This window comes from Lathyrus oleraceus, chromosome 5 (assembly GCF_024323335.1).
Source record: "Lathyrus oleraceus cultivar Zhongwan6 chromosome 5, CAAS_Psat_ZW6_1.0, whole genome shotgun sequence".
NCBI classification, from domain to species: Eukaryota; Viridiplantae; Streptophyta; class Magnoliopsida; order Fabales; family Fabaceae; genus Lathyrus; species Lathyrus oleraceus.
This window is the reverse complement of record NC_066583.1, coordinates 106814227-106838633: the sequence shown is the minus strand read 5'-3', so window position 1 is coordinate 106838633 and position 24407 is coordinate 106814227.

Sequence of the window (24407 nt, the reverse complement as noted above, 5' to 3'; positions counted from 1 at the left end):
TGAGTGAGGCAGGAGAGAAGTAACCACGTCATCGGGCTCATCAATAACCTGATGCTCTAGAAACTCTATCATTGCATCCTTATCTTTGAGTTGCTGAAGAAGCTCCTCACGCTCACGAACCCATGCACGCGACTGGTCTTCGTATCTCAACTCCTCTACTCTTTGATTAGGGAGGGTTGAAGGCCCAACCATAACCATAGGGGTAGATCTCGGATACTCATGCGGCATGCGTTACTTGAGGGCTCTCTTCCTTACCCAAGAGGTGTAAGGATCCAAAGAAACACAATTCTTCGGACCAAGCTCATTCCTCCCTTTCTTATGAACTCTGCGCCAGGTGCGGGCCATCCTATCCTTCAAGTTTTGGGGATCTTTACCCTCTTGAAAGAATAAGCCTTCCAACGAAATGTTGTTGGGTTTATCCTTTAAGGGGGACCCAAGCTGACGGCGAGCCAAAGCAGGGTTGTAGTTAATTCCACCACATGTACCAAGAAGAGGTACACTAGAGAACTCACCACAAGAATCAATAATCTTAACGCTATCATAAACACGATTATACCAAGAGATATCATCATTACTGAGAGGCATAAGTCTCGTGGACCACCGTAGACATCCCTTGTTCTCCTTGAAGGCAAGCGTCTGAGGCAAGTGCGAAATAAACCACTTGTACAACAGAGGCAGACAACATAAAATGGAGCCACCACCCTTTGCATTCCTCATATGCAAAGAGAAATAAGTGTCACCCAACAGAGTCGGAACGGGATTAAGAGAAGAGAAAATCCTAATAGCGTTCACATCCACGAAGTTGTCGATGTTGGGAAATAACACTAGCCCATAGATGAGGAGTACAAATATGGCTTCAAAAGCTTCCTTACTCATGGCCTTCCCAAATAAAGTAGCTTTGGCAATCAGAAAATCAGACTGGAGACCTTGAATTCCACCCTTGGTAGTCATATTGGCAACAATGTCGGATACCTCCACATGAAGCATGTCAGCAATCTCTTGAGAGGATGGAATCTTATCTAAACCACTGAATGGAAATCGGTCAAGAATAGGTATACCCACATGATAAGCGTACTCCTCTAGTGTAGGCAAAAGCTGGAAATTCGGGTAAGTGAAGCACCGATACAGAGGATCGTAGAACTGCACCAACACACTCATCAGACCTTCATCCACTTTGGTAGAGAGAATAGCTAGAAGCTTCCCATGGCGAGCTTTGAACTCCAAGGGATCTAATACATAAGATGTCAGACGCCTTAACTCTCTCAAGTCGGGTTGTCTAAAATTGTACTTCTTCGTATTCCTTCTTTGCTTATCCATGTCTGAAAATTTGCAAATAGACCTTTTAAGTTCCTTGTAAAATCATTATTGTCGATGACATGAATACGGATGAATGCATGAATGCATGGATGCAACAAACACACTCAAGGATCAAGCAAGTCACACCATACAAAGGTCACGGGATGGCTCAAGTCATCGTCAATATGAATCATCCATTTTGGTGGATTATGGTTTACACCTTATCAACACCCAAGTTCCATTGATTTTGAGGATATACGAGAACGAATCGACCGCAAATCACGGGTTTGTTGTAAGTCACGAGCATGGAGTCTCGGTTAAGAACCACCCAATGGGAGTGTACTATGGTTAAACCTGACTATCATGTTCTAAAAGGTTCCCATAGTCATCATCCCATCTTTCAGATATTATCGGATAAAACGAATGCTCGTCCTCCAAAAATATTCTCAACAGGGACTCTTAGGAATGTAGTATCGCGTCACAATCGCATCAAGTCTTACACTTGAACGACCTTCGCACTACGTCCTATAATAGGCCAAGATGGGCTAGGTATCTAAGGTCCTTGGTTTCTAGGGTTTCTATTGGAAAGAGTAATGCCTAACCACGACTACTCGTGTGACATTAGTGATCCTAATAGAACCTCCACCAAGTGAATGGACTTGCAAGTTAACTTGTTAAGGAATAACTCCACACAAGTCAACAAGACTATGCCATTCTTCTATCATAAGTGCAGTCGAGTTCGGGTATAGAACTCATCTCACAAGAAACCACCAAGCATACAAGCAATTGATATATCAAGCAATTCATACATTACAAACAATACATTCATCCCAAATTTGCACAAAAATATGCTACAAATAAATATAAACATACAACACATACAAGCAAAAAGTAGGCTAAACCCACGGGGCAATTATTTCCCCAGCAGAGTCGCCACTTTTCTGTAGCGGGGTTTTCGTTACTTTTAGGTTTATTGACTAAACCAAAAGTCAACATACAATTCGAGTCGCCACCGCAGTTTTATTTGTCCAAAGGAAAGGCTAAAAAGCGAACAAAATCCAAGTAAGAAGTTTTTCAAATCAAAAACTAATAAAAATGTCAGAGATCTAGGTAAGGGGGTTGGTTATGAAATGGGAAGGTTTTACGCACCCAAAACATCCTTAGTACTCTAAGGGAACCCTTTTTGCAAATATGTGTTATAGGTTGGTATTTGTGAAAATATTTGTGCAAAAGATTGGAGGGATGAGAAAAGAATAGATTATATTTACAAATTTTTTTGTTTGAATGGATGAACCCATTACCTACGTACCATCACAAAGGAGGATCAAAACCTCGTAGTTCGGGGTAAAAACTTCAAAGATTGGTGAATTGATTTTAATCAAAAGCCTTAAGGTCTTTTGTTATCAAAGGGAGAAAACTCAACCTAAACCAACAATCAACCATGTGAGGAAGGCTTCAACATGCTAATGAGGGGTTAACCCTATAATAAGCATGCAAGGCTTATAATCCAACACTAAGGATGCGGTGGGTATACATCAACCACTATGATAACTCAAAACTATGACTAATGTTTTGAAAAGGTTTTAACAAGTGGCCATTGGAACCACAAAAACAACTTGAAATGAGTTATATTTACAAGTTAAATTTATTTACAAAATTAGGTCAAAGTTTGATTAAAGTTTATTTACAATGAGTATTTATGAAAAGAGTTTTGAAGAGTCAAAGGCTTAAGGCCTAGGTTTCTAATTTGAAATAAAGTCAAATTTTTTAAAATTATTTTTGGCTTGGTTAGTGTGGGGAGAAGAGAGAAGGGCTATTCCTAAAGCATACAAAGATAAGAGGGGGAAAGATAACCCTTGGAGTTCCTTTTCTTGAAGTCATAGAGATGACTCAAGATGCTCATTTCTTTTGGACTTATCACACAAACTTGGCTACTCATGACAATGGTCCTTTTTTCATAATCTCAAGTTGGGATCCCTATCACACAAAAAACACACATCAAAAGGTTCATAGCATAATCAAGGGAATGGACAAAGAATAAGTTTGAGAAGAAGTCCTTTGAGATCAACTTTGAATTTTAGCATTCTAAAGGCATGAGGTCTAGTTGCTCTTCAACAAATTTTGCATTCTAAAGGCATGAGGCCTAGTTGCTCTTGAACTCCTTTAAGCATGATGAATCCTAATTCAAAGTCCTTTCTCCTTTTGCATTTTTGTTCACATCAAAACAAACCAAACAAAACAAAATAGCAATGTATATATGTATAATAAATGGCTCAAATGAGCAAAAGAAAAATGACATAGACATAAAATATATGCTCAAGTGAGCAAAGATGAAAATCAATATGAATAATGAGCAGGAAATAAATGACATTAAAAGTAAATGGCAAGAATTTAAAAGCTCAAATTAAAGTTAGTAGTTAGTAAGGTTATGTTAGCTTGCCATAAGAGAATGTAGCGCTATGTTAAGCAATCATAAGTTGACTAAGGTAGTAGTCACACCTATCTGAGGCCGGTCAATAAGAATATAGGCAAAGAACACAAGTTCGAGGTCATGACTAGTAAGCCAAGCTCCATTAACTTGCCATGCCAAACAAAAGGGGAAGAGCCTTGTATTGACTTTTGGTTATTTGCTTGACCAAGAAGTAACCTATCTTTGACACAAAATAACTCACTTGATCATGGATCAAGTTGAGTTTGGTTTGGATCAAAGAAGATTAAACTCCTATCTTTTCAAGTCCATCCTCAAGACTTTAACTCATTGGCCATTGAGGGAAAGAAAGGGATGGAGATGAAAGGGAAGGGGTAAGAAGTCAACAAGCAATCCCAATTGATCAAGGGATAACTCATCCTTAATCAAATTCATTCATCTTTCTAGGTGATGATCCTTAAGTACTTTCAATACCACAAGATCCAATGAAATTGATCAAAGTTGAATCAATTCAACCTCAATCAACACCAAAAGGAAGAGAAATGAAGATAACAAGTCAAGAAGTCAATGGTATTTTTTTCGTATTTTTTGAATTAAAAGAAAATACAAATAAAAAATAAACAAAACCAAATGGAACCTCAAATTCAATTCAAAGTAACTTCAAAAAGTCCAATTAAATTCTCATAGGTTCAACATAGTCAAACAAACTTTGACTAATTTTCTCACAAATTTTTAAAATCAGAAAGTAATTAAAATCAATTCAAAAACAACCAAAAATAGCATAATATGAATTAAAATCTCAAATAATCTCAAAACAAACAAGAAATTGTTGAGACCATTTTTCATTGACTTATCATGATCCAAAAATGCTATGAAAATATTTTTGTATTTTTTAAAAGTCAGAAAGTATTTTAAAATGAATTAAAATCATTAAAAACCAAGTAATTCATAAAAAATATCAAATGAAGTCACAAAAATAATTAAAAATCTTAATATGAAACTAGATTTTTCAAGATTTTTTTTGGAATTAGTCTCATATTTTTCTGACTTCAAATGAATTTTAATGAATTTATGAAAATGAAATGAATTAACAGAAAATAAAAAGAAAAATGAAATAAGCGAAAAATGCAGAGTCATCTGATCCACATTCATTAATTGACATGGCACAAGGCACGTCTTAGATCTGATAACACAAGGTGCACTCAAGTCAAATGCTCCACATGGAGAATTAAATAAAGTATTTAAAACGGATGCACACGATTAGATCATGGAATGGAGATCCAAGGGCCCAGGAGCAACACACGTGGTGGTGGTGGTGGAAACCACCGCCTTCTCCGGCGAAGCAACAAATTTCGGCCAAAAGTTGCAGAAAATAAATCTTAACAAAAATAAGAAACAAGGATATGGAAATGAAGCTCGTGTGATGTAGATCATCACTGTACCATTGGATTTCCCTCACTCTTCCTATATTGAGAGAAAGATAAAGGAGAAAATCATGGTGTCCACACAAATTTCTCATGAAATGGAAAATTGAATGCATCAACAGCTTGCCTCAGGTATGAGGACTTCAGAGAACCACAGAAACACAAACAAACTACATTGAATTAAGAGATTCAGATCCAAAAAGTTTGAGATTATACCTTTGAATTGATGGACTTCTGGCCATGAATTCTCCAAGATCTTTGCTCCTTCTTGATCTATGAATATAGTGGAAATGATAGGCTAAGGAATCTGGCTTTAAAACTCAGCTAATGGTACTGGATTAAAAGCTCGAAAATGATGAAGAAAATTAGTGATTCCTTTAGTGAGGGCTATGGTTTCAGTGCAGCAGCATATGGGATCTCCAAAAGGTTGTGAAATGAAGCTCATGAGGTGTTTATTTATAGCTGAAGGTATCAAAGTTCACACTTCTCTCATGTACATGGGATTTGAATTTTTGATTGCATGGGCCTTTGTGGACGTGTGAAAGGCCCATGAAGGACTGCAGAAGCTTGATGAGTTCACATGAAAGGCATTTGGATGTGCACATTGGATGGGAAATACTTGCATATCAAGTTTCAACATAAAAATACCAAAATGAACATAAATGAAAAGAATTTCGAAAAACACAAATGGTAGACCCCAATGACTATTATGAGTAATGGTTGGAAAGCTCTTGAAATAAGGAACAAAAGTCATGTTGGGAAAAAAATCATTTGGCATGTGCAAATTGATCAAAACTGGTTGGGAAAATTCAAGTACAAAACATGTTCAAATCATTTTGAAAACGTTCACCCAAAGTAAGCTTAATCAAACCCCTCTCTACTCATGATACAAGCTTCAAATGGAAACGTTCACCCAAAGTAAGCTTAATCAAAAGTTATGTCTCATTGATCCTCAGCTTAGTTAGATGACTTTACTAGTTAACTTTTCAAGGCCAAACTTCCAATCTTGATGAATAAATGATTTAGGGGCCTCAAATAGGCTCAATTTTGCATAAAATGATGAATGAAAGAACTTCCCTTGATTAAATTTGATCAGAGGTTGAGATTGCTTCATGGGTAAGGCACAGTCAAAGCATAGTGAAATTAGGGTTTCCTTGGGAAACAATCTTCAAGCCCTTTGGGTTATCTTGACCAAATTGGAAAATTGAGATACTTGGGAAACATATATGATGATTAGGAACTTTGTGGACCATTGTCATGCTTTTTATCTTCTTCATCTAGCCATTGCATTGGGCTTAGGAGCATTGTGGAGCACATGATCACTTCAGCTTCAAAACAAAGAGTTATTGACATATTTTTGTGCTTTTGGTGAGTAATCAAAATAAGAAAAGCATTAATATACAATACAAGCATGGTTGGTGATATCAAAACACTCAAACAAGTTCCAACCCTAGGGTTAAGGAGCCAAACATGCTATGATCCTTAAGGTAGTGCACTTGTGCAATAACATGATGCCATGAGATATCTTAGGGTCAAAATTAGGGTCTTACACATATCTACTTTAGCTATAGCTACTTTAGCTACTTCTCCCCCTTTTTAGCCAAAAGAGACCAAAGAGACAAAATAAATGCTTATTAGTCAAACAGAATGTCACACAGAATGTCAAAGCATATTGTTTAGGTGTTATAGATCCACAAACATACACAACTTTACAAGCTGAGATAAAAATCCAGAAAAACCAAAAAGAACCCATAAAAAAAACATCAAGGCATCAGAACATGACTGCCAAAAGAACCACCAAATCCATCACAGAACACCATTAGAAAAGTCGGGGACAACTTCAACAAAACTAGTCAGAGGAGCTTGTATCTTCAACAGCTTCAGAACCAGAACTGCCACTTATTTCATCTTTAGATTCAGACCTCTCACTAGAGGTTTGGGCTTCTGTTTCCTTAGCCTGTCCAACATTATCTCTATCAGCTTGCTCCAAGCTTTCAATCAGAGCCTCCAAAGCTTCTTTCATGGATTTTGCCACCCTTATCCCTGTATCCAATTCTTTACAAGTTTCTTATAGTTCAGCAATAAGACCACCTTGTGAGGCTGGCTTTTTCACAGAAGATGTCATGGCAATTTCATTGACATGTCTACCTTCAAACAATTTGTAATGAATTGATAGAGGAGGTTTTCTTCTACTAGGAAGACCATTTGTGCTCAGAATTCCAGGTTGCTGGCTCAGGGTAATCCCACAAATCATTGAGGGAAAAGCTATGGGCAGCTTCACTGCATTTGTAGAAGCATGTTTGACAATTTGTTCAAACATGAATCTACCATAATCAAATTTCAGCTTGGTTCCAACAGCAAAGATGAACCTTCCAAGGGCATTTGAGATTGTAGAGATGTGATTGGTTGGCACCCAGTTTACTGACCCTATCTTGTGCAGAATAGCATATTTCACAGTCCACTTCCCACCAGGGAGATGCTTCTTGCTAGGCCACTCCTTGACCTGTCTTGCAGTAATTTCCCTACAGACCTCATTGTCTGTGGCTTCTAGTTCACATGCACCTTCTGTTCCTCTTCCTAAAAACTTGTTAATCACAGTTAGAGATAAATTGATACACTTCCCTCTTACAAACACCTTACAAAATTCCTTGTTGTTTTTGTCAGCAATGTCCTCAGGAATGTTGACCACAAATTCTTTCACCAGTCCTTCATAACCTTGAGATAACCCAACAACAGTTTTCATTAATCCAGCAGTTTTAATTAGGTTCATGAGCTCTTTGACCTCTACAACATCCTTTCCCAGTTCTCTCTCCACAGCCACCCTTCTTTGGATTACAAACTTCCATTTTGCTACTCCATCTTCAAGATGGAAAGAGATGTTGTCCAGGTGTACAACATCAACTTTTATAGGGGATTTCCTAACAGTTGTCCTCTTGACAGGGGAGATGTCAAGGACATATTCTTCAACATCTTTATCTGAGTCAGAACTCTCTCTCACTTTCCTCTTCTTCACCTCAACCTTGCTCCAAGACTTTGAGGGGCCTACACCAGTAGCCTTCTTCGTAGTTTTGGCTGACATCATTTCAGCCACAGACCTACCCTTTCTAGTCTTCATCCTCTTAGCCACACTAGTCTTCAAGTGATGAAGCAAGTTGTCATCTTGATCATCTGAGCTATCAACTTCAAAGTTAATCACCTTCTTTGTAGAATCATGCTTCTTAGACTGTGAAGCATTGGCAGTAGGTGATGCCACAGATTTCTTACTAGACAAAGTTTGCCCTAAAGAGCATAATCCTTCAGCAGCTATATCTTTTTCATACATAGAGGAATCATCCTCCTTCTCATTGTGAGGTCCAACCTCAGGAGAGGGGTCCCTTCTTGATAGATGAGTAGAAACTCCCTTTACAGAGTGTCCTTCATTGAGGATTCTCGTGACAAGGTTCCTTATAACACGATCAGTGTGATGCATGTTGTCCTTAGAACTAGGAGTATGAGTAGAGCTGGAGGGGATATTGGAAATGTTACCTTGAGTAGGACATGTAGTGGAGGATGAACCAAGAGCATCGCCTGGAATGACAGACAGGGGAATCACGTCCAAAATATCTTCATCAAGAAGGTCCATAGAAGGCGTTCTATCTTTGTGAGCAGGTTTGGTAGTCTTAGAACCAGATGGTGAAGGATGTTGTGACATCTTGTTGTTCTTGTGGAAAGGTTTCTGTTTCCCTAGCAGAGAAGGTTGATGAAGTCGAAGGAAGGTGGAAATGTTTGAGTAGAGGTTGCGTGTGAAAAGGCAGTAGATGGAAGTTCCAATACTAGGTGATGATTTACCATAAATGGGGCACTTTATTTTATGTGGGAAGACAATATTTTTATTACCTTTTCCACTCCAAATTAATTGCTACAAACTCTCATAGATACAAATCCCTAATTTCCCTCTTAGACATTCAAATTGATTAGCATCCAAAGCCTTTGCATTTCAGTAGCAACATGCTCCAGGGAAATGATTTTATCTTCCACTAGTTCTCTAATAAAATGATGACGAATATCAATATGTTTTGTCCTGCTGTGCTGAATGGGATTCTTAGAAATATTTATAGCACTCAGGTTGTCACAGTATAACGCCATGCCATCTTGCATGATATTGTATTCAGTCAGCATTTGTTTCATCCAAACCAGTTGAGAACAACCTCTTCCAGCTACTATGTATTCAGCTTCAGCAGTGGACAGAGACACACAATTTTGTTTCTTATTGAACCATGATATTAATTTGTTCCCCAAGAAGAAGCATCCTCCTAATGTGTTTTTCCTATCATTAGCACTTCCAGCCCAATCAGCATCACAGTATCCAGTCAGCATAGATCTAGATCCATGAGTGTACAACATCCCATAGTCACTGGTGCCATTGACATATTTCAGTATCCTTTTCACTTGGTTTATGTGACTGACTTTTGGTTCAGCTTGATATCTAGCACAAACACCTACAGCAAAAGCAATGTCAGGTCTGCTTGCTGTGAGATATAGCAGACTCCTTATCATGCTTCTGTAGACACTTTTATCTACACTAACCCCATTTTTATCTTTGGAGACTTTCAGATGAGTAGGAGCAGGTGTCCTTTTATGACTTGCATTCTCCATGCCAAACTTCTTAACAATGTTTTTGGCATATTTGCTTTGAGATAGAAAGATAGAATCTTCCATCTGCTTGACTTTTAGCCCAAGAAAATAGGTCAGCTCTCCAACAAGGCTCATTTTAAATTCAGACTGCATTTGTTTAACAAAATGTTCGACCATCTTATCTGACATCCCACCAAACACAATATCATCAACATATATTTGAGCCACCATGAGTTTTCCACCTTCATTCTTAACAAATAAGGTTTTATCAATGCCTCCCTTCTTGTATCCATTGTCAATGAGAAACACTGTGAGTCTATCATACCAAGCCCTAGGAGCTTGTTTCAAACCATAGAGGGCTTTCCTCAACTTATACATATGCTTTGGAAGATTTGGATCTGTAAACCCTTTAGGTTGTTCAACATACACTTCCTCATTTTAGTAACCATTCAAGAAGGCACTTTTTACATCCATTTGGAACAGTTTAAACTTCAGAATACATGCCACTCCAAGCAATAGTCTAATGGACTCAAGGCGAGCTACATGGGAAAATGTTTCATCAAAGTCAACTCCTTCAACTTGAGTGTATCCTTGTGCTACTAATTTTGCTTTATTTTTAGTAACCACCCCTTGTTCATCATATTTATTCTTGTAAACTCACTTTGTTCCAATAACATTTATTCCTTCAGGTCTTGGAACCAGTTCCCATACTTCATTTCTCTTGAATTGGCCTAACTCTTCATGCATGGCATTGATCCAGAATTCATCAGTCAAGGCTTCCTTGACATTCCTAGGCTCAATCTTGGACACAAAACAGCCATGTGAGATCACTTCCCTTGATCTAGTTATGACCCCTTTATTTGGGTCTCCTATAATGAGATCTTTAGGATGATCCTTCTGAATTTTAATAGAGGGTCCCTTATTCATTTTGTCAGCTTCAGGTTCAGCTTGAGTGAGTTCACTCTCATTACTTTTGTCTGGGAAATCTGCTGGGGCATCATTTAGAGATGTCCTAACATCGTCTGTGACATCAGTCTGTTAGTCATCAACCACAACATTGATAGATTCCATCATTACTTTTGTTCTGGAATTAAAGACTCTAAATGCTCTGCTATTTGTTGAGTAGCCCAGAAATAGTCCTTCATCACTCTTGGGATCCATCTTCTTTCTTTGTTCACGATCAATCAAGATATAACATTTACTACCAAACACATGGAAGTATTTGACAGTAGGTCTTCTTCCTTTCCAGACTTCATATAAAGTAGTAGGAGTCCCTTTCTTCAAGGTTACTCTGTTGTGAACTTAGCAGGTTGTGTTCATAGCTTCAGCCCATAAGTGGTAGGGCAATTTCTTAGCATGAATCATAGCTCTTGCAGATTCTTGGAGAGTTCTATTTTTCCTTTCTACCACACCATTTTGCTGAGGGGTAATGGGAGATGTGAACTCATGACTAATTCCTTCAGATGCATAAAATCCAGCAAATTTGATGTTCTCAAATTCTTTCCCATGATCACTTCTGATGCTGATAACCTGACTTTATTTTTCTCTTTGAAGTCTTAGGCAAAGATCATTGAATACCTCAAAAACATCAGATTTTTCCCTTATAAAATTGACCCAGGTGTATTTGGAGAAGTCATCCACCACCACATAAGCATACTTTTTCCCACCAAGACTCTCCACCTGCATAGGTCTCATCAAGTCCATGTGGAGGAGTTCTAGCACTCTGGAAGTGGTGTCATGTTTGAGCTTCTGATGTGACATCTTTGTCTATTTTCAAATATGACACTCCCCACAAACTCTTCCTTCATCAATATTTAAGTTTGGGATTCCTATGATAGCTTCAACAGATATAATCCTCTTCATTCCTTTAAGATGCAGATGGCCCAATTTTTGATGCCATAACTTCACTTCTTCTTCTTTGGCTAGAGTACACATTGATGAATAACCAGTTTCTTGAGGACTCCACATATAGAAGTTGTCCTTAGACCTGACTCCTTTCATGATCACTTCACTTTATTTATTAGTAATCAAATATTCAGTTTTTGTGAAGTTTACAGTTAGACCTTGGTCACATAGTTGACTGACGTTGATTAGGTTTGTAGTCAGTCCTTTAACAAGTAGGACATTGTCAAGGTTAGGGACTCCAGGGCAGTTTAGCTTTCCAATCCCCTTGATTTCACCCTTTTCTCCATCACCAAAGGTTACATAGCTGGTGGCATAAGGATGAAGGTCAATTAGCAGGTTTTTGCTTCCAATCATGTGTCTGGAGCATCCACTGTCAAAATACCACTCTTCTTTGGCTGAAACTCTGAAGGAAGTGTGAGCTATCAGATTAGTAACACCAGTCCTAGGAACCCATTATTTACTGTTGACAGGGATGTGATGTTAGGGTCTAGGTTGATGATGAGAAGGACTAGGATAGCCATACAACTTATAGCAGAATGGTTTTATGTGGCCAAATTTTCCACAGTAATGACATCTCCATCTTTGGTGTTTTCCTTTATGTTGTCTTCCTTTATGATGTTGTGACACATGATGTGACATCTTTGGTTTGCTACCAGTATGACTACACTCAGGTTTGGATTCATTGAACCCAAGGCCAGACTTGTCTCCTGCCATTTTTCCAGTATGGAAAGTTTTGTCTAAGGTGTCAGATCCATTGTTTAGCATTCTGACATACTTTGTCATCTCATCCAGTTTGGAGTTCAAGAACACTGCTTCAGTCTTCAACTTAGAGATGGTTTCCAAGTGTTCTATCTTCTCATTCTCCAGTTGTGTTATCAATTTCTTCTGACTTTCCACTTATTGACACACTTCTTCACTTCTGCGACACAACTTTCTGTAGGTAGTGGCTAACTCATCAAAGGTTACTTCATCATCACTTGAGTCTTCATCAGAACCCTATCTTTCAGTCAAGGTAGTCACAAGATTTGCAGACTCTCCTTCTGTTTCACTTTCATCAGACCAAGTAGCAGGAAGACTCTTCTTCTGTTTCTTGAGGTAGGTCCCACATTCAGATCTAATGTGTCCATACCGATCACATTCATGGCACTGAACTCCTTTTCCTTCTTTGGAATTTTCATCAGATCTTGTTCTTCTTCAAGTATTATTGGACCTACTGATGTCAGATGAGATGTTCTTGACATTAGACTTAGACCTTACATCCATCTTTTTCAAAAGTTTGTTGAACTGTCTCCCTAGTAATGCTACATCATTTTCTAGATCTTCATCAGTATCTTGACCACTTTCTTCCTCTTTCTCTTCAGTGTTTGACATGAAGGCTATGCTTTTGACTTTCTTTTCAGATCCATCACACATTCCTAATTCAAATGTTTGGAGGGATCCAGTTAGCTCATCCACTCTCATATTGCAAATGTATTGAGATTCTTCTATGGTTGTCACTTTCATGGAAAATCTCTTAGGAAGTGACCTAAGTATTTTCCTCACTAGTTTTTCATCTGACATCTTCTCACCCAGGGAACCTGAGGCATTATCAATTTCAAGGATATTCATATGAAAGTCATGAATATTTTCATCTTCTTTCATCCTCAAATTTTCAAACTTGGTAGTGAGCAGCTGCAATCTAGACATCTTCACTCTAGAGGTGCCTTCATGAGTGGTTTTGAGAATATTCCAAGCATCTTTTGCCACCTCACAGTAGTTCACCAGTCTGAAGATGTTCTTATCAACCCCATTGAATATAACATTCAATGCTTTATAGTTTCCAAGGCTAATTCATCCTCCTCTTTGGTCCATTGTTCCTCAGCCTTCTTATCAATTGTAACTTCTCCTTCCTTAGTAATAACTGGATGTTCCCAGCCTGTTAGAACATCCTTCCAAGCCTTATTATCCAAAGATTTTAGGAAGGCTACCATTCGAGGTTTCTAGTAGTCATAGTTAGATCCATCTAGAATTGGTGGTCTGTCAAGAGATCCTCCGTCTCTATCCATAGTACCTGTAAGACCCTAATTTTGACCCTAAGGTCCGTCATGGCATCATATCATTGCTCATTGCATTTGCCTCAAGGATCATAGCATCTTGGCTCCTTCATCCTTGGGTTGGGACTTGTGTGAGTAGGTTTGAGACCACCAAGCATGCTTGAATTGTATATTATTGCTTTTCTTATTTTGTTTACTAACCAGAAGCACAAAAATATGTCACTAACTTTGTTTGTTTTGAAGCTCAAGCAGTCATGTGATCCAAGGTTCCTAGGATGGCTCCTATACCCATTGAAGTGGCCAAATGAAAGTGAAAGCAAGCATGACAATGGTTCCCATAGCTCTCAACCATCATATATGCCTTCCAAGTATCTTAATTTGTCAATTTGATCAAGATAAACCAAAGGGCTTGAGGATTGTTTCCCAAGGAAACCCTAATTCAACTGTGCATTGACTATGCCTTGCTCATGAAGCAACCTCAACCTATGATCAAATACAATCAAGGGAAGTTCTTTAATTCATCATTTTTTTGCATATATGGGCTTATGTGAGTGTCCTCAATCATTCATTCATCAAGATTTGAAGTTTGGCTTTGAGAAGTTGATCAGTCAAATCATCTAATTATTTTGAAATCCACTGAGACCTAACGTTTGATGTGTTTGTCAAATGAAGATGACCCCAAGAGAACAAATTTTCTTAAGAACCATATGAACAATTTTCATGTTCATGAAAAGTACATTTGAAACTTTAAAGGTCATCATTCATTTCAAAACATTATAGGTCATTTTGACTAAAACCCTAATTTTGGGTCAACTTCCCAAGGACCTAACTCCTTCATTTTTTATGATTTTGAGGTGAGACCAAGTGAATTAAAAAGTTTAAGATGTCTAATTAATTTGTTATGTTGGAAAAAATTTGATAATCCTAAAAGAAACACATGTGATAATACAAAACATTATAGGTCACTTTGGACCAAAGCCATTGAAATGTGTAAAAGTCCAACTTCAAGTGCCCTTAACTTTCTCATCAAAAATCCAACTGATGCAAAATTTAAGTCCAAATTGATTGTATTAAAAAGATATACAACTTTTATGTATAAGGTTTTGTCATTTTAGGCTTGCATCACTAAAACAGAAGGGCTTGAAGTTGATCCATTTTGGAAAAGTTCTCAAATACATGTTTTTTACATTGAACTTCATGGCCAGTTTTCAATATTTTCCACACTTCAAAAGAACTTTTGATCAACATAACATTTGTTCCTTATGTCAAGATCTTTCCAACCATTACCCACATGCCTATGTTTCAATTTTGCAAATGGCATTTTCGAAGAGGTGAAGTTTTAGGTTCAAATATGCATAACATGTTAAAATTCCATGCACAAGCCAATGCATTGCCATCTGCACGTCCAAAACCATTTGTTTGATCATTAGCACTCAAATGCAGTTGAGTTTGGGCCTCACATGCGCCTGTACAGGCCCATGCATGGAGGACCCAAGTTCATGCACACACGAATATTTCATTGCATTGCATCTGCCTTGGCTATAAATAGGATGCTCGGCTCACTTCAAATCTCAAACTAAAGGTGCCTGAAGCTCTGCACAACTGATTCCCTAACCCTCCATTAAAGGAATTCTGAATTTTTTCTCCATTTTTCAAGCTTGAATTTCAACTTCCTTGGTTGATCTTCATCTTCAAATTCCTTAGCCTTGCTTCCTTGTTACTTTAAGATCAAGATGCACTAAAGATTTGGATTGGATCAAGCTCAAACAAACTGCACTTCAAAGCTTTTCACTCCAACTGTTTTCCTTCGAAATCTTTGGATATTGAGCATTCTTTGTATTGGTTGGCATCTCTGAAGTCCTCATGTGAGAGGCAATTGATTTGTGATCTTAATTTTGTGAATTGAACACCTCACTTTTCCATCTCAGATTTCTTCCTCTATAGGGATCTTGAGTGGAAATTAAGGTTACAGGGGTAATGTACATCACCTTAGCTTTCTAATGGTATAAAGATCGCGTGCTATAGTTGAGGTTTGAAAACCTTCAACTGGTGGCCGGAACTGGCCTTCTCACCGGAGAAGACGGTGGTGTACACCACCTTCCCCACGTGTCCTAGCCTCAACCATTGGATGTGTGTTTCACGTTTTAATCTTGGTTGTTGATCTATTTGACTTCCTTTAATTCCATGTGCCACGCTGTTGACTAAGGTCCACAATGAGCGTGTGCTTCTCATCTACCAGATCAACCACGTCAATTAATGAAGTGGATCTGACGACTCAAGATTTTTGCTATTTTTAATTTCTGTTTTAATTTCCTTTTACTCCATTTTATTTTAAAAATTCATAACTTCTTTATTGGGAATCACAAAAATATGGGACCAATTGCAAAAATTTTCTCTTAAATTCTAGTTTCTAAAAATAATTTTTAATTATTTTTGTGATTCCATTTAATATTTTTTGTGAATTACTTCTTTTCTAGTCATTTTTAATTCATTTAAAATACTTTTCAATATTCAAAAATGCCAAAAATATTTTCTTAACATCTTTGGATGATGATGGATCTATGAAAAATATTCTCATCAATTTCTTAATTGATTTGAGATTTATTTGAGATTTTAGTCCAATTATGTTATTTTTCTTCATTTTTAATTGTTTAAAATTAGTTTCTTTTTTCAAAAAATAATGAAATTTTTTGTCAAACCTTGTTTGATCATGTTAGACTTATGATGACCCAATTGGACTTTTCCAAGTTGATTTGAATTGGATTTGAAGTTTGACCTTTATTTGTTCATTTTATTTCAAGTATTATTTTAATTCCAAAAAATACCAAATTTTTTTTTGTTGTTTCTTGACTTCTAAGCTTCATCTCACTTCTGCTTACCATTGATTGATGTTGATTCCATTCATGATTGATCAATATGTGTTGGTCATGTGACTTGACTTTTAATTTTGTACATTCCATTTCCATCTTCTTATTCTTTTTCTTTTGACCAATGAGTTAATGATTGGTGGTTAGCCTTGACATATGAGAGGCTTAACCTTCTTTGATCCAAATCAAATTCATCTTGATCAAAGGTCAAGTGAATTACTTTGTGTCCAAGATAGGTTTCTTCTTGGTCAAGCAAAAAACCTAAATCCATACAAGGTCATTCTCATTTTCTTTTGGCATGGCAAGTTGTAGGAGCTTGGCTTACTAGTCATGATCTCTAACTTGTGTTAGTTGCCTATAGTTTTATTGACCGTCCTCAGATAGGTGTGACTACTACATTAGTCCACTTACGATTTCTTAACTTAGCGCTAAATTGCCTTATGGCACACTAATACTAACTACTAATCACTAACTTTTAATTCAAGCATTTAATTCTTGCAATTTACTTTAATGCAATTTAATTTCTTGCTCATTAATTCATTTGTCTTTGCCCTTTCCTCACTTGAGCTCATGTTTATGTTTATTCCATTTGCCTTTTGCTCACTTGAGCACATTATTGTGTATATACTATTGCCTTGTGCTTGTTTTGTTTTTGTTGGTGTGAACCCAATGCAAATGGAGAAAGGAATTAGATTTAGGACCTTACCTATGCTAAATGGAGTTTCAAGAGCAACTAGGCCTCATGCCTTTAGAATGCTAAATATGTTAAAGAGCAACTAGGCCTCATGCCTTTAGAATGCTTAGTCTTGAAGATGACTTGAAAGGACTTCTAATTCTAAACTCACTCTTATCCATTCTTTTTATTGCATTATGGAACCTTTTGATTTGCGTGTTCTTGTGTGATAGGGATACCAAAACTTGAGCCATTAGAAGGACCATTGTCATGAGCTTCCAAGACAAGAGAGACAAATCCAAATTGGAGGATCCTAGGAGCTTGATTGAATATTTGCTTGATTGCGTAAGTTAATTGCTAATTGCTTGCTAAGTCCAAGGGAAAGGAGCAACTTGGATCATTTTTATGATCTCAAGAAGAGAACTCCAAGTGGTTTTATTTCTCTTCTCTCATCTTTTGCATGTTTAGGACCTAGCCCTTCTCTTCTTCTCTCCACTCTAACCCAAGCCAAACTCTTTTGTGCAAACATTAACATTGCTTTCAAAATTAGAAACCTAGGCACTATGCCTTTGATTTTTTCAAACTCTTTCCATAACACTTATTTTGAATTGAACCTTAAGTCAACTTTGACTTTATTTTGTGAATACTTCTAATTTGTAAATACAACTCACTCAAATTGTTTTTGTGGTTCCAATGGCCACCTTTGCCAAAGCTTTTCATAAACATTAGCTATTAGGTTTGAGTTATCATAGTGGTTGATATAAACCTCACCTGTGTCCTTAGTGATTGGACTATAAGTCTTCCATACTTATTATAGGGTGGATCCCTCACTAGTATGTTGAAGCTCTCCTCACATGGTGGATTTGTGGTTTTAGGTTGTGTTTTCTCCCTTTGATAAAAAAAGACCTTAAGGCTTTTGACCAATCAATTCACCAATTCATTTTGAGATTTTTACCCCGAACTACGAGGTTTTGATCCTACCTTTTTTAAGATGGTACGTAGGCAATGGGTTTATCCATTCAAACACCAAAATTGTAAATAACTTGTATATTCTTTTCTCATCTCCCCAATCATATTTGCACAAATATTTTCACAAATACCAACCTACCATACAACATTTGTAAAAAGGGCTCCCTTAGAGTACTAAGGATATTTTTGGTGCTTAAAACCTTCCCATTGCATAACCAACCCCCTTACCTAGATCTCTGACATTTTTATTAGTTTTTGATTTGATAAAACTTCTCGGTTTTTGTTCGCTTTCTAACCTTTCCTTTGGATAAATAGAAGTGTGGTGGCGACTCGAACTATATGATTTACTTTTGATTTAGTCAATAAATCTAAAGGTAACGAATACCCGCTACAGAAAAGTGGCGACTCTGCTGGGGAAGATGTATTTGCCTAGTGGGTTTTGCCTACTTTTTACCTTTGTTGTATTGTATGTTTATATTATTTGTGACATATTTTTGTGCAAATTTGGGGATGACTGTATTGTTTGTAATGTATGAATTGCTTGATATATATCAATTGCTTGTGTGCTGGGTGGTCTCTTGTGAGATGAGTTCTATACCCGAACTCGAGTGCACTTATGATAGGAGAATGACATAGTCTTGTTGACTTGTGTGGAGTTATTCCTTAGCAAGTTGACTTACAAGCCCATTCACTTGGTGGAGGTTATGTTGGGATCAATAATGTCACACGAGTAGTCGTGGTTAGGCATTACTCTTTCCAATATATGCCTTCGAAGCCAAGGACCTTAGATTACCTAGCCCATCTTGGCCTATTTTAGGACGTAGTGCGAAGGTCGTTCAAGTGTAAGATTTGATACGATTGTTACGCGATACTACACTTATAAGAGTCTCTCTTGAGAATATTTTTTGAATACGAGTAGTCGTTTATCCAATAATATTCGAAAGATGGGATGATGACTATGGGAACCTCTTGTAGAACATGATTGTCAGGTTTAACCATAGTACACTCCCTTTGGGTGGTTCTTAACCGAGACTCCATGTTCGTGACTTACAATAAACCCTTGATTCGCGGTTGATCCGTTCTCGTATATCCTTAATATCAATGGAACTTGGGTGTTGATAAGGTGTAAACCATAATCCACCAAAATCGATGATTGATATTAAGGATGACACGACCCATCACGCGACCTTTGTGTGGTGTGATTTGCTTGATCCTTGAGTGTGATTGTTGCATCCATGCATTCATTCATTCATACACATCCATATCATCAACAATGAGAAAATTTTCAAGGAACTTAAGACGTCTATTTGCAAATTTTCAGACATGGATAAGTGAAATTCTAGTTTTCAGACTTTGGATGTCACACTGGTTGTTATGACATCCAATTCTGCACAGACAGGGATTATGCAGAACTTAACAGTAAGTGCAGTAAATAACACAAGTAATTGTTCACCCAGTTCAGTCCAACATGACCTACGTCTGGGGGCTACCAAGCCAGGGAGGAAATCCACTATTAGTAGTATCAATTCAAAGCTAAACTCACCCGTTTACAACTTATCACTTAATCCCTACTCAATGCAATTTCAATCTTACACTAAGATCAGAGTTCCTACTCACTCCCCCTCAATCACCTCAGTGATATTAAAGACACTTTGAAGTCACACTTCAAAAACAACTCTTGATTATGCTTCACAGCTTAAATCAAGATACACAGCACTCACGCTTAAAAGCTTTGAGTGACACAACACTTACAACTCAATGAACACCCTATGCCACAGCAATCATCAACGTGATAATGGCTTGGCTTACAAGGTACGTCAAATACTAGACTCACAAAAATACAGCAGTGAAGTATGATGGACAGACACAATCTTCACGCCTCAAAATCCCTGAAACTGAATGAAGGAACGCCTTCCTTTTATATTGCAGTATCCTGGGCTTTTGCACCTGTATTCTCCTGAATTTAAGGTCACACAAGTTCCCATAAATTCAACATTTAGGTTACTAACAAATAGGCTATTTGTTAGGTTCATTGAATGTAGATTGGTTGTTGATTTCCTGGTTTTTCTCTAAGCTGTTGACTTCCTGAAGAATAGCCTGAGAAAAAGCTGAAACAGAAAACTGAACAACCTACAATATAGCATATGCTGTCAGGCATGAATGTCACGACATTCAGCTTGACATCAAGGTCCATATGCTGAGTCTGTTTTTCCAGAAAACAGACTGTACAATTTTGCTGATCTGTACATGATCAAAATGACCATACTATAGTGACAGCTTACATTAATAAATGTCAAAGTGTCCAACTTAACATTTACACAATTGGCCTTAAGTTAGTTCTGTAATTTTTTTGAAGAACAAACTAAGTTACATGCTGAAGTATAGCAGAACACCACTATGTCTAATCTTCAGCAGCTGCTGTCAATGATGAAAGTCATAACATCCTGTTTGACATTCAGTCATTAGGCCTTATGCCAGGTCTGGTCTTTCCTTGATAACCAGACTGGAAATAAATACTAAGTTCTAATAGAACACCTGTTGTTCTATTCCTTAGTATCTGTTGACAGGTATGAATGTCACAGCATCCAGTTTGACATCCAATCAATCCTGTGTTAGCTAGTCCTGCAGTAACTACACTGTAGTCACACATACATGTCATGACATCAGTCAAGACATTAGTAACCATCTAGTGTTTTACCATATAATGCAGCCAATTAAACACCTACAAACTCCCCCTTTGGCAAATATTTGGCTAAAACACTTTGATCCCCATAACAGAGTTCATGGCAGCGGAATCACACACTTAGCAGGAAATAATACTAGCTAATACACTCAGAGTGGCAGCACACTCACACACATACAGAAGTTAAATAAAAACTTCACACAACAGCACACACATTTGCTGCAGGGGAGGAATCTGTCGTCCTGAGTTATAGAGACACCCACTCTGTTCAGGGTTTACTCCCCCTTTTTGTCAAAAATGTTGCCAAAGCCAACACCATAACCAGAGAATAACGACAGAGTTACAGACTTGGTTTTACTTCACAGTTTCAACCAAGTTACCATCCACTTGATCTTGCTTCACAGCTTTGATCAAGTAATCACCCACTTTTGCTTTACAGTAGGTACCACCATATTAGATGCCATGATGTTGTTTCTGACATCCAGAACCACTCCTGCATGAACAACATCCTTGAACTCATGCAGGGACATTGGCCTTCTCACAGTAGGGTGTCTCCTTACCCTCCTGTAACCACCCTTGTTGCAGGTAGCATAGCTATGATCTGGTGACCAATCATAGCCTAGTATAAATTGTTTAATAGGCAGAGATATTAAACAATTTATCCCAAACATCAGTGGTTGCTATAAGGTCTCAGAGAGACATATTCCCAGTTTGCTCCTTAAGTTTTCAAACTGAGTAGCATCCAGAGCCTTTGTAAATATGTCAGTCAGTTGAAGATCCGTGGTTACATGTTCCAAAGTGATCACCTTGTCTTCCACCAGATCTCTGATGAAGTGGTGCCTAATGTCAATATGTTTGGTCCTGCTGTGTTGGATGGGATTCTTGGAGATATTGATGGCACTGAGATTATCACAGAACAATGTCATGACATTTTGAGTGACATTGTACTCAGTGAGCATCTGTTTCATCCAAACCAGTTGGGAACAACTGCTTCCAGCTGCTATGTATTCAGCCTCTGCAGTGGACAGAGAGACACAGTTTTGCTTCTTGCTGAACCAAGATATGAGGTTGTCTCCTAAGAAGAAGCTTCCACCTGATGTGCTTTTTCTGTCATCAGCACTCCCAGCCCAGTCTGCATCACAATACCCAGATAGGACAGGCTCAGACCCATGTGAGTACAGCATCCCATAGTCACATGTCCCATTGATGTACTTGAGAATCCGTTTGACTTGATTCAAGTGGCTCATCTTAGGCTCTGCTTGATATCTGGCACACACTCCAACTGCATAAGAAATGTCAGGTCTACTTGCAGTTAGGTACAGCAGGCTACCTATCATGCTTCTATACAGGCATTGATCAACACTAGGCCCTTCATCATCTTTGGTTAACTTCAGATGAGTGGGAGCAGGAGTCCTCTTGTGCCTAGCATTATCCATACCAAACTTCTTCACTATGTTCTTGGCATACTTGCTTTGGGAGAGAAACATAGAGTCCTCCATTTGGTTTACTTGCATTCCAAGGAAATAGGTCAGTTCTCCCACTAGACTCATTTCAAACTCAGACTGCATCTGGTGAACAAATTTTTGAACCATTTATTCTGACATTCCACCAAAGACTATATCATCAACATAGATTTGAGCTATCATGACTTTGCCTTCTTCATCCTTCACAAACAAGGTTTTATCTATGCCACCCTTTCTGTATCCATTTGAGGTCAGAAATTCGGTTAACCTTTCATACCAAGCTCTGGGTGCTTGCTTCAACCCATACAAGGCTTTCTTCAACTTGTATACATGCTCAGGTTGGTTAGGATCACAGAACCCTTTGGGTTGTTCCACATAGACTTCTTCATTCAGGTAGCCATTCAAGAATGCACTCTTCACATCCATTTGGAACAGCTTAAACTTCAGGATGCATGCTACCCCCAACAGCAATCTGATGGACTCAAGCCTAGCCACAGGAGCAAATGTCTCATCAAAATCTACCCCTTCAACTTGAGTGTATCCTTGAGCTACTAGTCTTGCTTTATTCCTAGTAATTACTCCTTTCTCATCAGATTTGTTTTTGTAGATCCACTTGGTACCAATGATGTTGGTCCCTTCAGGTCTTGGAACTAGCTCCCAGACTTCATTCCTTTTGAACTGCTCAAGTTCCTCTTGCATGGCAGTGATCCAGTATTCATCAGTCAGGGCTTCCTTCACATTCTTTGGTTCAACCTTGGATACAAAGCAGGAATTTGAGTTTATTCCTCTTGACCTGGTAGTTACACCACTGGTGGGATCCCCTATGATAAGATCCTTAGGATGGTCTTTCTGAATTCTGATAGATGGCACTTTGGTGGTTGCATCTACCTCACATTCAGGAGGAGGTTCCTGTACTTCTTCAGACTTGACTGGACTGTCAGTTGAGCTGTCAAGGAATGTTTCAACATCCTCCATGACATCGGTTCCTTCCTCTTTATCATCCACAATGACATTTATGGATTCCATCAGGACATTGGTCCTGTAGTTGAACACTCTGTAGGCTCTGCTGTTAGTGGAGTATCCCAGGAATATACCTTCATTACTTTTGGGATCTAGCTTCCTTCTCTGTTCACGATCTGTGAGAATGTAGCATTTACTTCCAAAGATATGAAAGTACTTCACAGTGGGTTTTCTGCCCTTCCATATTTCATACAGAGTGGAGGAGGTTCCTTTTCTCAAGGTGACTCTGTTATGGACATAGCACGCGGTATTCATTGCTTCAGCCCAAAAGTGCATGGGGAGCTTCTTTGCATGAATCATTGCTCTGGTAGATTCTTGAATAGTTCTATTTTTTCTTTCAACTATTCCATTCTGCTGAGGAGTTATAGGAGAGGAGAACTCATGGCTTATTCCTTCAGACGAGCAAAACTCATCAAACTTGGAATTCTTGAACTCCGTACCATGATCACTTCTAATCCGGACCACACAACTGTCCTTTTCCCTTTGAAGTCTTATGCACAGATCTTTGAAGATATCAAATGTATCTGACTTCTCTCTGATGAAGCTTATCCACGTGTATCTGGAATGGTCATCAACCACCACGTAAGCATACTTCTTCCCACCAAGACTTTCAACCTGCATAGGTCCCATTAGGTCCATGTGCAACAGTTCCAGAACTCTGGAGGTTGTGGAATGTCCCAGCTTCGGGTGTGACATCTTGGTTTGCTTGCCCACCTGGCATTCTCCACAGACTCTTCCTTCATCAATCAGAAGCTTTGGAATTCCTCTGACTGCTTCCTTGGATATGATCTTCTTCATTCCCCGTAAGTGGAGATGTCCAAGTCTTCTATGCCACAGCTTCACCTCCTGTTCTTCCTTGGCTGAGGAGCATGTTGTGGAAAAGTTAGAGAGTTCAGGTTCCCACAGGTAGCAGTTGTCTTTGGACCTAGTTCCTCTCATAACTTCCTGATTGTCACCATTTGTCACAATGCACAGCTCCTTAGTAAACTGAACATGAAAACCTTGATCACACAGCTGACTTATGCTGATGAG